This window comes from Chinchilla lanigera, unplaced genomic scaffold (genome assembly GCF_000276665.1).
Source record: "Chinchilla lanigera isolate Chin_1 unplaced genomic scaffold, ChiLan1.0 scaffold00016, whole genome shotgun sequence".
NCBI lineage: Eukaryota > Metazoa > Chordata > Mammalia > Rodentia > Chinchillidae > Chinchilla > Chinchilla lanigera.
This window is the reverse complement of record NW_004955417.1, coordinates 16,761,856-16,774,800: the sequence shown is the minus strand read 5'-3', so window position 1 is coordinate 16,774,800 and position 12,945 is coordinate 16,761,856.

Sequence of the window (12,945 nt, the reverse complement as noted above, 5' to 3'; positions counted from 1 at the left end):
GAGTTTGGTACCTTCCGTGAGTGGCAGAATATCTTTCACTTTATTTATCTCCTTCAAATGTGTTTCGTGTCTAATAGATTGTAAAAAAAAAAAATTGTGGTTGTTATTTTATGAATGTAATGTGCATTTAAAAATAACTGTGAGAAAACTGTGAATGATAGCAGAAACGAGAACAATTCTTTGTAGTAAGTCACGGATCCAGAAAGCCAAGAAATTCTATGTTCGGCAGTCATCAAATTCCAAGAAGGGCATAGCTGCTGGGCTCCAGTAGAAATCCTGTCTGAGGGTTAAAGCAATAGAAAGGATAAAAAGTTCAGGTAAATTGAAAGAGCTCTGCCTCAATTTTTTGTCTTATAAATTACTTGAATATTTACCATTTACCTAATTGACAGATAAATTGCATATTTGTGTCTGTGAGAATTATAAGCTTCATAAAAGACCTAAGGCTTTTACTGTGGAGCTCCACAGCATGACCTGAATCAAATATTTTATCATTACTTATTGTATGTCTTTGTATTTGTTTTGTTTTGTTTTGTTTTTTTCTGGTATCGGGAATCGAACTTGCAACCTTGCACTTGCCAGGCAGGCACTGTGCCGCTGAGCTAAATCCCCAGCCCCTATTTTATGTCTTTGATAGATCCAACTGATGTCAAAATGCTGAAGAAAAGGATGATGATGAAGACTACATTATAGCTTCACTTGCTTAATGCCACGCCCCATGGTATTTTAATTTCTTTAATTTTATTGTTTGCTTTTTGAGGTGCTGTGCATTGAACCCAGGGCCTTCTCATGAGCAACATGCCCCATCCTTTCTATTTTCTTATTTTGAAACAAGGACTCACTAAGCCTGGAACTTGGGATTCTCCTTCCTCAGCCTCCCAGAGTGCTGGGACTACAGCATGCCTGGCTCTAATTGTCCTTACCAAAAATCTTGAAATCTTGAAAACAACAGAATTTTTCATGCAAAAAGAAGCTAAAATCGTTGCAAAACTTGAATGGAACATTTTCAACATTGTTTTCTGTAAGTTCCTGTGAAATTGGAGGGGCTTTAGTTCGGCCAAGTGCACTGGAAATGTCCAAACTGATTTTTTGATAGGAATAGAGGAAAAATCTGCAAGAAGTGCTCTGGTCCTGTGTTTGTTATTGAAATGCTGTGTGTTTAATGCTTTGAAAAAAGGCCATTGAGGAGCTGTTAACTTACCATTTTTTTTTTTCAGTATGTACCTGGAGAAAGTCTGATTTCATTGGTTTCTTCTGGAAACTATTAACGCTATTTACTGTTTGGCAGTAGGAGATAGTTGTCTTATTGGTCTATTTTTCCCTCCCCAAAAAAACTTTACATGGAAAAATGAAAGCATTATACTGTATGCCCTTCGTAACTGGTTCTAACAGTGCTGGGTATCAAGCGTGTCGTCTGCTGCCTTCAAGACAAAGCAAGAACCTCATGCCATCATCACTTCATGAATTTTTCCCAGAGTTACCAGGCTAAAAACTGTCCTTATCATCCCCAAAGAAGTTTGTGAACTACAAAAGTCATCAAAAATATATAAAATAGCTTTTAAATCATTACATTTAAAAAAATAAAAGAATAGATCATGATGCTAAGTACAATTCACCAAGTAGAGGTTCACTAGTACTACTTTTTTTTTTTTTTTTTTTTTGGTACCAGGAATTAAACTCATGACCTCAGGCTTACCAGGCAAGCACTTATGTCACTGAGGTATATCCTTGGCCCTAGTATTCTAAGAGAGCAAAATTTTCTTATCTATTTCCTATTATTTTTTGTAATGAGAATATGTAAATCTATTCTCAGGCAGGTATGGTAGTATATGCCTATAATCCCAGCACTATGTGAGGCTGAGGCAGGAGAGTTACAAATTTAACCCCAGCCTAGGTGACTTAGCAAGACCTTATCTCAAAACAAAAACTGAAAAAAGGACAAGGGAAGTAGTCCAGTGTGAAGGCCCTGGGTTTAATCCCCAATGGCACACACGTACAAAATCTACTCCTTTAGCACTTTTCAAGCATGCAAAATATTATTATTAGCTTCAATCACTATGTACAATAGACCTCTTGAGGTTTTCTCCCGCCTACCTGAAACATTTTCCCCACTGGCCAGCATCTACCCAAAGCCCAAGCCCTGGAAACCACTATTCTACCCTTTGTTATAAATTACCCCACATAATGACAGATAATAGGAGAGAGAGAGTGAGAGAGAGAGAGAGAAAGGGAGAGAGAGAGAGAGAGAGGCTATTGTTAGCCACCATAGCCAATATATCTAAAAGTGTACCTTAATTCAGTATGATTTTTATACACATTCTATATTTTTGGGGATCTGTTAGTCTGGCTGTTAATCTGTGTTTGATAATTAACTTGATAAAGGCTTAAAAATAACTCTGATGCTGGCAAAGAAAAACTGAGTTACACCACATGTAAATGAGATTGTGTGGTATTTGTCTTTTGTGCCTAGTTTAGTTTACTTAATATGCTTTGCATATTTATCTATGTCATTGCAAATGATGGGATTACCATCCTTTTTAAGGCTGAATAGTATTCAACCACATATATATATATATGTATATATACATACACACATATATATACATATATGTGTATATATACTCTCTCCATTCATCTGTGTTAATTCCATATCTTGACTATTGTGAAAAATGCTACAGTGAATGTGGGCATGCAGACATATGTCTGAGATCCTGACCTTAATTCCTTGGATATATAGCCAGTAGTGGGAATGCTGAATCATACTATTGCACTATTTTTAATTTTTAAAGAGCTTCATGCTCTTTTCCATAGTAGCTAACATCAATCTACATTCCCACTAACAGTGTACCACTGTTACCTTTTCATCACTTGCCAGTGCTTGGAATATTTTTTATTTAATAATAGCCATTCTAATAAGTTTAAAGTAATATATTATTATGGTTTTAGTTTGCACTTCTCTGATAATTGGGAATGTTGAACATTTTTTCATATATATATCTGCTGACCATTTATATATCTTATTTGGAGAAATGTCAGACAGGCGCTTGTGCCGCTGAGCTATATCCCTGGCCCCTGGAGAAATGTCTATTCAGATTCTTACCATTTTTAAACTCAGTTTTTGTTTTCTTGTTTTTGAATTAAGTTTCTTATATTTTATAGATAGTAATCCCTTGCTGGGTGTTGGATTTGCAAATACTTTCTCCTATTCAGTTGTCTGACTCCTACTTTGCTAATTGTTTCCCTGGATGTGCAGAAGCTTTTAATTTGATATAATTCTATTTTGTCTACTTTTATTTATGTTGCCTATTCCTTTGCTCCTATGTTTTCTTCTAGGAGTTCTAAAGTTTCAGGTTTTTATGTTTAAGCCTTTACTCCATTGTGATTGATTTTTATATATAGTATGAAATGAAATCAAAATTACATTCTCCAAAGTGGATAACCATTTTCCTAGCACATTTATTGAAGATACTAGATTTTCTCATTGTGTGTCTTATGTCTTTGTCAGAAATCAATTAACCATAAAATGTAGATATTAGTTCTGGAGGGTCACAAGATTTAAATGCTTGTTTTAATTGAAGAAACATATTTTAATTTCTCTGAAAGAAAAGAAATTCCGCATTCAGAATATTTGGGAGATAAAAAGGTCATTTATGCATGGCACAGCTCATCGGATAATTATCTTTAGCCACATGAATGAGTTAAAACATTCAAGCTCAGTATAGATTCTCTGTATAAAAAATTATGTTTACTATGTTAGGAACCTGATTTGGAAGAGCAAACTAGATTGACTTCTTGCCAAACTTTGAAACGTTTCACCCTTAGATAACTATCAAGTTCTCTGAAAACAGAAATCTGTAAACACTTGAAACTATTTAGTTCCCTTTCAAAAGTTACTTCTACTCTGATAGTATTAAAGTTGAACCATAGATCCAGAATCCTTTTTATTCTCACATGTACTGTATTAAAGGTAATATGTTAGTCAGCTTTCTGCCACTATGACAGAATTCCTGAGAAAAACAAAAGGAGGAGCTTTTATTTTTAGTTCAGAGGTTCCAGTCCATGACCCATTGGCTTTGTTGCATACAAGCCAGTAGTGAGACAGAACATCGTGGTAGAGCTCACTTCATGACAACCGAGGAACAAAGACACACAAAGGGACCAGGGAAATAGACCCTTCAACAGTACACACTTCATGACCTATTTCTTCCAGTTAGGGCCCCACTCCTAAAATTTCCACGCTGTCTCAATGGCATCACCAGCTCGGGACAAAGCTTTCAACATAGGAGGCTTTGGGAGACATTTAATGATATCTAAACCATAGTGCCTATGATCTTGATCATAGAAGAAAAAAGTATAGTTGGAGTTAAACTCAAAAAGCCTTTCAGAGTTTGGAGTTTTTCAAGATAAGACTGTCATGATTTTGTAAAATGAGCTGAAACAGTTTTAATTTCATGCTATAGTTGGAATGTTTCTGTTCCCTAAAGTTCATTTGTTGAAATCCTAACTTCCAAAGTGATCGCTGTGGGAAATGTTTGGGTAGGTAAATGAAACAAAACCTCATGAGTGGGATCACTGACTTTGTGCAATAGGCCATCTCACCCCAGAAAGAATGGCTGTCATTAAGAAATCAAATGATAACAAATGCTGGTGAGGCTGCAGGAGGGAAGAGGAACACTTCTCCATGGTTGGAATGTAAACTAGTACAACCATGATGAAAATAAGTAGGGCAATTCCACAAAAAACTAAACCTAGAAATTCCATTTGACTCAGCTATTTTCCCTCTAGGTATCTTCCCCAAAGAATTAAAGAAATCATATTACCATCTATGTTTATAGCAGCACAATTCATAAGAGCTAAATCTTGGAAGCAGCCTACATGTCTGTCAACAGATGAATGGATAAGGAAAATGTGGTATTTTCATACCATGGAGCACCAAAAAAAATAAACTCGAGTCCTTTGTGGGTGCACAAAGGGTGCACCTTGTGACCATACTGTTAATGAAATACATCAGACACACAGCTTACATCTTGCATGGTTTCTTTTATATGGGAAGCCCAAAGTATAAATAAGGAACAAACTTTAAAAGATAGATAACAGGAAGTAAAGGAGACAGATCTTTCTCAAATGGTGAAGGGATCAAGCGATGGAGAGAATCGGGGGAAAAGAGATTAAAAAAGGAACTAAGATGTGTTATGTACATGTGCCCACGCCACACAAGCAAGGTTAACATTACGTATTGTAAACAGGGATAATAAAAAATAAATAGATAAATATGAATAAAACTGATTTTATCCTGAAATTTTAAAATAAAATAGGCTCAAGCAAGCTCATTCCCCCTTTGTACCACCTGATGGTGCATCAAGAAGATGCTTTTTGTGAAGCAGAAAGCATCCTTTACCTGACACCAAATCTGTCAACACCTTGGTCTTAACTTTCTAAGCCTGCAGAGTGGTGAGAAGTAAACTTCTGTTGTTTACAAGCCATTCAGTCAATAGCATTTTGTTATAGAGACCCAAACAGACATTCTGATCAGAAGATCGAATGGACTTAACAAATCAAGAATTTCAATAGTGATAGACATTAAAATAAAAACTTCAAATTGATAAAATGTCCAGTACAACATGTATGTTACCCTGTGAGAATATCATCCAGGGGCTTACTGTCCTCTTCCACATTAAGAAGTAATCTGAACAAGTCTTTATGCTGATATTTTAAGTAAGATGTAATTTTAAACTTATCTTTATTTAAACTTATTGCCTCATTTTTATGCTCATAAACACTAATATCATAGATCTATTTTGAAACATTTAGTCTTTGTCTTTTTAAGACAGGGTATTGTTATGCAGTTCAGGCTGGCCTTGTGCTCACTTTGTAGCCCAGGCTGGTCTTGAACTCGCAAGGATCCTCCTGCCTCAGCCTCTCCAGTGCTGGGATTGCAGGTGTGTGCCACCACGCCCCACTTTGATAACTATATTTTAATTTACTTTATTTCTTGTGTAATTCTATGAGTCTTATTTTGTAACTTTAAGTATATTATTCTGAGAAAGAGTTTTAGCCTTCACTTGAGTTCCAAACGGGTGCAGGAAAGTTTTCAGAATCCCTGATTTAGAGAAAGGGTGAAGATAGTTATGAAAACAGGTCGCGTAACTAGGACTTTGGAAACTGCAAAAGTCTGAGGTGTAGTAGAAAGAACTTAGCAAACCCGAGATCACAGCCATGAGTCAGGGGAAAGCAGGACCGCGCTAGTGTTGGAAATCAAGAGAAGTGTCTGCTGAGGAAGGGAAGTGGTCGTTTCCTTCTTTTTGTTTTGGTTTTTCTTCCGGTGCCGGGAATCAAGCTCACGACCTTGCGCTTGCCAGGCAGGCGCTGTGCCGCTGAGCTAAATCCCCAGCCCCCGGGAAGTGGTCATTTCTTATCAGTGTGGCCAGGGGGCTAAATAAGGCAGCAGACTCTCCTGATCTCGCCATGGACCTCTCCAGTGTGATGGTGATTTCCTTGAGCCCAAACTGAGTGAGCAGACATACATACATACATACAGACTCTCCTGATCTCCCCATGGACCTCTCAAGTGTGATGGTGATTTCCTTGAGCCCAAACTGAGTGAGCAGAGCGGGAGGCAGAGCCAGAGTCTTCCTATGTATAGACAATCCAACTAAAAAGTCCTGCTAAGAACGGGGTTGTCCCTTGAGGGAGATTTATGATCAAGACGTGGATTTTACGCAGCACGATCAAACAACATGATGAATGTTTGCATAAAAATTTTAAAAAGTTACTATAGCGAAAGGCACGTTGCCATTAATTGTCTTTTCTCTTTGAACATACTTATCCTATCATGCTCTCCACTTTCTAAAGCAGTTTATAGTTTATATTTATGGCAATTTCTGTCAGTGAAAAACCTTACAGTGTGTGCTTTTTGCACTTTATTCACTGGATCTAACTTCTGGCTCTTCCCCAAGGTCAAAATGACCACGAAAGGTAAAGTTTTGAGTGGATTCAGGACATCAAAGCAGCTATGACAATGTAACTAAAGATACTGAAAAGATCTCGTAGCACTGCTTCAGGAGCAGCAGATGGGCTAAGTGCTCAGCATGAAGGAGGGTATTCTGAGGAGAATTCATAGCAATGCCTTTTAATGTAATAAATTTTTTAAAATTCAAATGTTCACTGTACATTCTTGTATAAAAGATGTCCGAAACTAGGTCAAGTGACTAATGTAATCAAGGGAGCACTTTCGTTGGAAGAAGTGAGGGACAGCTGCAGGCACGAAGTCATCGAGATACACAGAGGTAGGCCGGGTGTGGTGGCACATACTTGTAATCCCAGCCCTCAGGAGGCTGAAGCAGGATTGCCATGAGTTTGAGGTCAGCCTGGGTATACGAATGGATTCAAGGCCAGCCTACACTACACAGTGAGACCCTGCCTCAAAAAAAAAAAAAAAAAAGATAGAAACACAGAGGTTCTGGGATACAGGGTACCAGTAGAAGCAAAATTGACATCTGGGATTGCCGTCAGAATGGCCAGTTAGATGTGGTGATAGATGCCGCTGGATTCTTACACAATTGCTCCTATTTTCTTGGTAAAGCATAAGGCAGAGTTATCAGTGCTGGAGAGGACTGTGGGGTAGGCATTTTGGCAGGTGGGAAAATATAGATCCTAGGAAAGTGTAGAAGTCTTGGGCAAATAAAAGTGCTCATTTGAGGTTGTAACCACTATTTCTTTTCAAATTGTATTCATGGGTTGAACTCAATGTTCAGACATATCAAAGCAGTCTACAAATTCAATGCAATTCTTGGATTCTAATGATATTTTCCACAAAAATAGAAAAGCTAACCCTAATGTTGATAGGGAGCCATAAAAAAACCCTGAATAAATCTTGAGTGAAATGATCAAAGCTGGAGGCATCATACTTTTTGTTTTCAAATTATATTACAAAGCTATAGTAATCAAAATAGCTTGATAATGGCGTAAAAATAGACACAGACCAATGGAATAGAAGAAAGATCCCAGAAATAAATCTGTACCGGAATAGTCGATTAATTTTTGACAAAGGTAGCAAGAATGCACAATGGAAAAAAGATAGTCTCATCAGTGAATGGTGTCTGGAATATTGAATTTCCAATGCAAAACACTGAGGTTGGACCCTTATTATATGTTATACACAAAAATTAATTCCGAGTAGATTAAAGATTTGATGTTAAGACCTGAAATCTGAGTAAATATTTCTCCAACAAGACACATAAAGAACCAGTAGATAAATAACCAGGTAGTCCGCATCACTGAACTTCAGGAAAATGCAAATCAAAATCACAATAACATATCAACTCGTTAAAATGGCTATTATCAAAAGTAGAAATCACATGTTGGTGAGGATATAGAACAAAGAGAAATCTTTGCATATTTTTATTGGCAATGCAAATTGGCAGAGTTATTACAGAAAATGCTATGGGCATTCCTGAAAAAATTAAAAATAGAACTACGTAAGATGCAGCAATTCCATTACTGGGCATACATCTAAAGGAGTTGAAATCAGGATCTTGAAGATGTATTTGCACTTCCACGCTCACTGCAGCGTTATTACCAATATCTTAGACATGGAATTAAGCTAAGTGTGCAAAGATGAATGAATGGATAGAGAAAACATGATACACACACAATCACTCAGCTTTTTAAAAAGGATATAAATCTTGTCATTTACAACAACATCAATGAACATGGAGGAAATTATACTAAGTAAATAAGCCAAACCCAGAAAGATAGATATTGTATGATTTTGCTTAAATGTAGAATTACAAAATGGTCAAACTCAACAGAAGGAGGTGGGATGATTGCCAGGGGCTGGGGTGAGGAAAAAATGGGCAGATGAAGCTCAAAGGACACAATGTTTCAGTTAAACAAATTAAGCAAGTTCTGGAAATTTATACAGCATATGGGACATAGCTTACTTAAAACTTTGTAAGAGGGTAAATTTTATGTCGTGTCCTTGCATACAACAATGGATACAAACGCTGCACACACATGCGTATGTATGATAACAGCAACAATAATAAAAGGATAGGAGAAAACCTTGGGAGATAATAAGTGTCTCTGGTCTTGATGAGAGGATGGTTTCACTGATATATACTCATTTTCGAACTCACTGAGTATGCACATTAATAAGCACAGCACTTTACAGATCAGTCATGCAGGGGCTGGGGATTTAGCTCAGCGGCACAGTGCCTGCCTGGCAAGCGTGAGGTCGTTAGTTTGATTCCTGGTACCAGAAAAAAACCCAGATCAGTCATGCATTAAAAAAGATGCTTTGGAAATGGAAAAGCAAAATCCAGTTACAGCGTTACATAAACAATACAAAACACGCAAAGATGTAAAAGGAACACTGGCACAATCATGTTTTATAGATTGGTATACACTACATATAAAAAAGTCAGAGTTTAATTTTATTTGTATTGTTTTAGTCATTGAAGATACAGTGTAAAGTGAATCAAACTTGTTTTGACAAATCTTAGTTATGTGCAGTAAATACATACCCTTGCATTTGATCCCCACTTCTGTCTACCCTTTCCTCTCTCCTAATTTAGCATTTATACTTTTTATTGTTGTTTCAAACCATTTGAGAGTGGTTGTAATGTAGCACCTCCTTTATCATACTTCAGCATGGAACGTGGTCATCCTTCATGAACGCATTAAGGAAATTAACTACAGTCTATGTTTATAATTTTTCACGTGGGGCGTGGTGGAGCACACCAGTAATTCCAGCACTCAGGAGGCTGAGGCGGGAGGATCACTGTAGTTCAAAGTCAGCCTGGGATACATAGTGAGTTCAAGGCCAGTCTGAACTACATGGTGAGACCCTGTATCAAAAAATACATACATACATACATACATATATATATAATATATACACAGATAATTTTCCAAATGTCCTAACAATGCCATTGATGGTTATATTTTATTTATTTATCAAGAGACACCTTACTTTAAATTGAATTAACTCTTAGTTTTCTTTTAATCGGGAGCATTTCCTGTTTCTTTCCTCTTTTCATTCTTTTCTGCTTTTTAAGTGTTGCATTCTTTCATGACACTGACATTTTTTTGTCAAATGTGCCAGTTGTTGTCACATCAATGGCACAAGACCCAAAACAGTTTTTTTTTTCAAAATGTTGTGGTTGTGATTTTAAAGTAAGACTTATCAGAAAGATTGTAATATTTCCTTCAGGTTCAGATGACAAGGCATCTACAGGGGATAAGCTTTCTGTATATGGTATGTATGCTCAGGCAGGCCTGCATGTGATGGAGAAAAAAAGGAGACACATGTTAAGGGAAATTGTGAAGGAGTTCTAATGACACCATCAAATCTTAGCCGGTAAGAAAAAGCAAGGAGATGAGGAAGGTGACGATACTGATAAAAGGGGTCACAGTCTCTACAGTGGGAGAATTGGCTCAGGAACAAGGCAAGTGCAATAGATCACTGTTGCAGTTTCTTTTCACTAAATACATCTGTAAGCCCAACTTTTATGTATGAGGTACGATATGGAAGACAGACCCCATACACAAAACTATAATGAGTACAGATGCTAAGTCCTTAACCATCAGTTTGGCTTTATGTCATACGTTCCACAAGAAGATTCTCACACTTTTTCATTCTGACAGTGTCCCTAGAATATAGATTAGTGTTGACAGACAACTGTCAGGTGGAACCTGTGACTAATGAAGTCATTAAGACGTTCACAGTAGAACTGAGAAGAGAAACATAGCACTCCAACACTGTCTTATCTCAACCAAACTGAGTGTCTCAAATCACTCGGTGTATATTGTTACCTAAATCACCTGTACATCAGCCTATGGTTTAATGGGCACTTCTTTTTCAGTTATTCTATTTTGTGGTTCTTACCCATCAAAGTCTAACTCTGATAAAATAAGTAGGTGTCAAGAAAGGATACCTCAACAAAAAAATTGGGGAAAGGTTTACGGCAACTGATTGCCATTTATTATCACTTCACTCTGGTGATCTGAATACAAAGCTGAAGTGTTGTGGATGTGATGAATACTACTGTACACAAAGCTACTTTAGGAGCAACCTCGTGCAGATGCTGCATGCCTTCATGCGATTTTCTTTACTACTGTCGTAAGTAGTATTTTCCTTACGATTTTCTTTACTTACTGTCGTAAGTCAATATACACTGAAAGTCCACTGCGCTTTGGCACTGTAGAAAGCTGTACACTTTTATAAAGTGACATAGGATGAAACAGAAAACTATGAATATAACTATATTTAAAAACACTGAAAGGAATTTTTTTGATCTGCTCACAATCTCCTTTCTTGGTAAAGTAAGTGAAACAGAACTGTTGCTGTAGTGTTGTATGCTCTTCGAAACAACTTCCTGACTGGGTTGAGCTCGTTTCAGAAATGATCCCAGCCACGCAATTCACTATAACTTCGTATGACTTTATACCAGAAGCACATTCTGAAGTTCTCACATTAAGTTTTAATTCAGTAACATTTTCATGTTGAAAAGCTGGGTGGTCTGAATTGGAATTGGGCTTGCTGACAGTTGTGTGAGTTCCAGGGAGAACGAAAATACAGGGTTCGAGTGCCCCCTTGTGGCTGACATAAAGAATAATGAAGTAATTTGGAGTGTAGAATGCTAGGTACATATTTCTCTATTGCCATTCACTTATTTAAGAGAATTTATCAAGAATTTACTATTGGGGGGGGCTGGGGATTTAGCTCAGCGGCAAAAGCGCCTGCCTGGCATGCGCAAGGCCGTGAGTTCGGTTCCCGGTACCGGAGAAAAACCAGCCTAAACTACAAAGTAAGACCTTGTCTCAAAAAAAAAAAAAAAAAAAAAAAAAAAAAAAAAAAGAATTTACTATTAGGTAGTGAAGATCAAAAGATAAGTGATGTAAAGTTCATGTCATAGAGGAGTTCACATAAAAATGGGAGTGAAAATTACTTTCAAACTTCAAAGCTTTGCTAAATATTATTCTACTGATATTTGTTTTATTCCAATCAAGTTTTGATGGTCGTATTTATTTTTGTAGGTATTTTCATAGTAATTAATACTAGGTAGAAATTCCTAAGATATAAAAGCAGTGTTCCATGTAAGTATAACCCATGTATCCATATATCACAAAACTAGAAAAAAACAAGGAAATATGTATTTCTAGAGTTCTTGCTGGAATAATGAATACATATTGCCCTTTCTGGTTACTCTATTTGTATTTTATAAGTTTTTTAAAAATTATTTTAATTCCACCAGGTAAGCAGTATCACATTATCCAGATAAGAAAACTGAGGCAGAAGTCAGTTTTACCTGATAATTCAGTTTCATAGAAGAGATTAGAATCTGAATGGTCTGATTGTACCCATGTTTTCTCGGTAGATTCATTCAAAGGTTTTTGTGTAGTTTCTATGACAAATATAAGGGGTTTTATGAAGTCCTTGAGTAACATGAAGTGAGTCTTCTACAAGTTACACACACACACACACACACAGGATCACTTCCAACGTCAGCCACTGAGCAGCTGTCACAGTTCTCGTGTTGGAGGAAGCTTTTTATCAAATTATGAAAAAGCCCTGTATCCAATTACCAATCCCCAACTTCACCCAGTCCCTGGTTTGGCACCGCTCAGCCAAATGATACACTTGCAATACCAAAGCAAAGTGATTACATAAATAATTTAGTTGAGTCTTCTTTAATCCTATATAAGAAATTTAAGTAATCCTAATTAGATTCACCCGGTGTAGTCACATAGCAATAATCCTATTGAATTTCCAACCCTGAGGGTGAAAGGGTGCACGATTTTTAAAGGATATACCCCTACCTTGCATACATCAATGGCGTGAGTCAAGATTTCACAAAGTTGATTTGCAAGACAGTAATGGTTCTAGATGCAAACTATGTCATTTACATAAAAAATCCTAAGGATAATGGGATAGAAATGCGT